The sequence below is a fragment of the Rhinopithecus bieti genome, unplaced genomic scaffold, assembly GCF_001698545.2.
Source record: "Rhinopithecus bieti isolate Rb0 unplaced genomic scaffold, ASM169854v2 scaffold_80299, whole genome shotgun sequence".
Lineage (NCBI taxonomy): Eukaryota > Metazoa > Chordata > Mammalia > Primates > Cercopithecidae > Rhinopithecus > Rhinopithecus bieti.
The window spans coordinates 74,444-79,176 of record NW_016829764.1 but is presented as its reverse complement, the minus strand read 5'-3'; the positions used below and the strand labels follow the sequence as shown (position 1 = coordinate 79,176).

Genomic DNA, 4,733 nt, shown 5'->3' with positions numbered 1-4,733 from the left:
AAAAAAAAAAAAAAAAAAAAAAAAAAAAAGGGGTACAATGGTAAATTTTGTTTGCGTATTTCATAATTTTTTTAAATATCCAGAAGTAAAACAATCAATAGAATAGTTTCCAATTAGGATCAAAGTTGAACTAGTTTTCAAAACACAAAGACATTACTCCAAATAAAATCTCTGACAGGCTCTGATCATCCTCAAGGCAGGCCAACAGCCCATGGTCAGACCTGCAGCTCAAGCAACACCCTGATGACTCCCAGTAAGCAGAATTTATAGCCCCAAGGGCCAGCTATGGAGCCCACTGGAGATTAGAAGAAGTGGGAGAGCCTCTCAAACCCCCACTTCACAGCCACTCTGTGGTGCTCACCCACTGGGCTCTGTGCACTGAATCCCAAAACACTTCTAATCCCATTGAGCATCACATAGCCTCCATCTGAACTGCTGCCTTCACTTACAGAGCAGTCGCTCAATAACTACCCATTGGTTGATTTTTTTTCACCACTATCTTACTGTAAAAATCAGTTGTCCTACCTAGACCTGGGGTTGCAAGAAGAAAAAATGGAAAGGACACTGAATTCAGAATAGGAAGATTTCAGAGTGTGACTGAGCTGTGTCTCAGATACCTGACCCCCTGATCCCTTACAACCCTTGGTGTCCTTGTGTATAAAATGGCAACAATAGCTTCACTAGCCTGGAGCTCCTCTAACCAGAGACCAGCAAACTCAGCTGGGATTCCCTGTGTCACATCCACACTGACTTTTCTCCTGCCCCCTGCCCCCCCACAAAGGCAGGAGAAAAGTCATGCCAAGCCACAGGGCTCTCATCCACTCATGCCAAACCACAGGGCTCTCAACCCACTTTCTGCAGGGCAGGTGCTAGCTCCAAGTCATGGCAAGTCTTCCTAGATGCCAACTGGATCCATCTAGGGAAAAACAAGGGAGGGGCCCGTGAATGGCTGAAGGATCAGGTCTCTATGTGGCGGTGGCAGGATCCATGTGCATGGGTGGGAGAATATCAATACAGCCATCATGCCAAGGCCAACCTATTCCACAAGGAAGAAAGCAGCTCGTCTGCTTCCTAAGTAACGTCTTGAAGGAACGCATCCAACCACCACCAGGATGGTGCCAGGTGGGCCTGTGCCTTCCCCTGGGGCATATACTTCTTTGCCTCCAGGACTATGGTGAGTGCAAGTCCAATCTCAGAGCTGACAGGAGATGGCCTCTCAGGACAGATGAATGACTAAATAACTACGCAAGCTGGAGAAAAAAAGCAGTGAGCTTCAAATTCAGAGCAGGGTTTCTGGCCCAATATGTTGTGTGAGTCCCTGCCCCAGACCAATCCCTCCCGTCTGCTCCATAAAGAAGGCACCTGGATTCCCTGAAGCAACATCTCTCTGAGTACCACGATCAGCAGGGCCCAAACACCCTGAAAAGAGTCCACAGTGTAGGAGAAGAAATAGAGATTTCAGGCTTCCTAATTATTTTCAAAATTGTTCTATGTTAAAACTCAAGTCAACTCTCCCCACTAAAAGGGCACCTGTGCTGGCTTTAACATAGTCTAAAAACAGCAGCACTTGGCACCTCTCCAAATCTCCAGTCCATCCTAGACATTTACAAAGCACATTCACATTATCTCACTTGAATTTAATGCAGTCTTACAAAATAGGCATTATGATCCCCATTTTCCAGATTAGGGAATCAAGGCTTAGGGAGACTAGCTGACCTGCGCAAAGTCATAATGCTAGAAAGAGACAAAAATAGGACTCAAAGCCCAGCACTCTTTCTAGCACAGCAAAAACCTATGTGACTTGGCAAAGAGTCTCCTGCCTGCCCCTGGATACACACAGCTGTGAGCTATTATGCTTCAGCTAAGAGCCACAACTGATGCCCTGCAAGGGCTCTGAACAGGTTTGCTGATGGCCATAGAATAAATTGTATTTGCTCAGGCTGTTGGGCTATCACTTATGCAGCATCAACATCACTCTATAAAACAGAAAACAAAATTTCCAATTGTCTAATAAAAGTACTAGCAAAAAGCTCTTCAATGCCCAAGTATTATATGCTAATCAAAAACTCACAAAGACCAGCTCCCATTTTATAGGGAGGCACCTCAGGCTTGCCACATTAGGTGATTTGCCTCAGGTTGCCCAGCTGGTCTGCAGCAGAACCCAAGCTTTAAGCTGGGTTTTCAATGTGTCTCCTGGGCACAGACACATACTGAACTGAGGCATACTCGTGGGTATACAGTTTTACTGTCTACACAACATTTAATCAAGAAGAATCTAAAAAATTATTCTCATATAGACTTATCATATACATTAAGCCCATGAGACCAGCACCCCTTCTGCCCACTGCCTTCTATTTCCACTCCATTATTACCACTCTTCCTCAGCTCCCCCAAAATTTCCAGTAGCAAAATTAAGAAGAAGCCAGAATAATGGACACACTGGGAAGACTGTAGGGGCTTTGAACATGTACTGTATAATACCCTTTACTAGCAACAACCATCTTTTTTTTTTAGAGACAGGGACTCAGTCTGTTGCCCAGGCTGGAGTGCAGTAGCACAATCTCACCTCAGCTCACTGCAGCCTCAACCTCCTGGGCTCAGGCAATCTTCCCATCTCAGCTTCCTCAGTAGTTGGGACTGCAAGCGCATGGCACCATGCCTGGCTAAGTTTTTAACTGTTTTTTCGTAGAGGTGGGGGGTCTCGCTATGTTGTCCAGGTTGGTCTTGAACCCCTGGGCTCAAGCGCCTCGGAATGAAGCCTCAGCTTGAGGCTCACTGCAACCTCCAGCTCCCGGGTTCAAGTGATTCTCATGTCTCAGTCTACCGAGTAACTGGCATTATAGGCATGCTCCACCATGTTTGGCTAATTTTTGTATTTTTATTAGAGACAGGGTTTCACCATGTTAGCCAGGCTGGTTTCAAACTCCTGGCCTCAAGCGATCCACCTGCCTCAGCCTCCCAGACTGCTGTTATAGGTATGAGCCACCGTACCTGGCCTTGAGTTTTTAAATATCGAGCACATGCAAGAATTTTTTCCTAAGATACACAAATAAAACATATTTTTAAAACTAAAAATCTTACACTGATTTGACACAGCAAGAGATGGTTCTTTCGAAATGTCCCCTCTACACGCCCTCATCTCTTCGGTGGGATTACCCTGCCTCTGGGTCTGTCCCTCTTAATAGCCTTGTAAACTTCTCAAAGGCAGCAGTCCTGTCCTATTTATCTTTCTACCACCATACCTGGTACCAAATCCCATGAAGGAAGAGACAACTGAATACATGAGTGGTTTCTAGATAGCTCACCTGTTATTCAGTCATACCCTCCACACAGGGAGAAGTACCACCAGTCAAGCAGAAAACAAAGTGCTTCCTGTGCAGAACAAATATGCATCCTCATTTCAGAGATAAGGAAGCTGAGCCCTGTAACCATATTCCTAAGGATGGAATAGTCATAGAACTGCACCTCTCCATAACAAAGACAGAACAAGGGCTGGAAGAAAACGACTGGAGGACAGGACACATTTAACTTTTCAGTCAAGTCTTTCTCCACGACCACCATCCATCATTCACAGGATGACGCTCGAAGGACAGGCCAAGCTTCAGAAGTACCTGAATGCAGAGGCAGCCTGCAGAGACACAGCTCACTGATCGCTCTGTTAACACCAAGGACTGCAGCGCTCCCACGCAAGGAGGAGCATTCCCATCTCGGCTCAAATTGGACTTTATCAGTCCCCGTTCTTTTGGCACACTTCATTTTTCTGTGCTTCGCTTTATTGAGCTTCACAGGTACTGTGTTTTTGATGAAAGTCTGCGGCAACCCTTTGTCGAGAAAGTTGGTAAGTGTCATTTTTCCAAGAGCATGCGCTTACTTTGTGTTTCTGTGTTAGCATTTTTTAGTAATAAAGTATTTCTTATGGTTTGTACTTTTTTTTTAGCTATAATGCTGCTGCACACTTAATAGACTATAGTACAGTATAAATATTAACTTTTATATGCACTGGGAAACCAAAAAATGTGTGTGACTTGCTTTATTGTGATACTCACTTTATTGCAGTGGTCTGGAATAGAATATCAACCCACAATATCCCTGAAGCATGACTGTAATGAATAAAAAAAAAAAACTGCCAGTAGACCCAAAATGGAAGAAACCTTCTCAATCTGTATCTCAGTCAATAAGGTGCTGCTATAACAGAATACCTGAGACTGGGTAATTTACAAAAAACAGTAATGTACTGGCTCACAGTCCTAGAAACTGGACAGTCAAAGAGCATGGTGCCAGTGCCAGTACCTGGCAAAGGCCTTCTTACTGCATCGCTGCATGGTGGAAGGCAGAAGGGTGAGAGAACATGACAAAGCAAAGGGGGATGAACTCACTTCTGTAACAAACCCATCCTTGCAATAATGAATCTGTTCCCAGAATAACAACATTAATCTACCTATAAAGGCAGAGCCCTCATGACCTAATCAACCCAACCCTTAAAGGTTCCACTTGTCAACACTGTTGCATTAGGGATTACATTTCCAACATATAAACTGTGGGGGATACATTCAAACCACAACAATCTGATAAAAGGTTGTTTTTGTTGTTGTTGTTGTTCAGACGGAGTCTCGCTCTGTCGCCCAGGCTGGAGTGCAGTGGCCCGATCTGAGCTCACTGCAAGCTCCGCCTCCCGGGTTCACGCCATTCTCCTGCCTCAGCCTCCGAAGTAGCTGGGACTACAGGCGCCTGCC

General features: G+C 45.0%; 1 protein-coding gene across 5 annotated transcripts in view; it reads right to left on the bottom strand.

Annotated features, from left to right (window-relative positions):
* Positions 1-4,733, bottom strand: part of CABIN1 (calcineurin binding protein 1) — a 165,215-nt gene that overhangs the window by 147,246 nt on the left and 13,236 nt on the right. The window contains exon 1 of one of the 5 annotated variants that reach the window (XM_017864918.1): positions 3,612-3,797. The exons of the other annotated variants lie outside the window; for them this stretch is intronic. The gene's annotated coding sequence lies outside the window, so the exon portion shown is untranslated. Of the gene's footprint in view, positions 1-3,611; positions 3,798-4,733 lie in introns of those variants that run through there. 5 annotated transcript variants of the gene reach the window in all.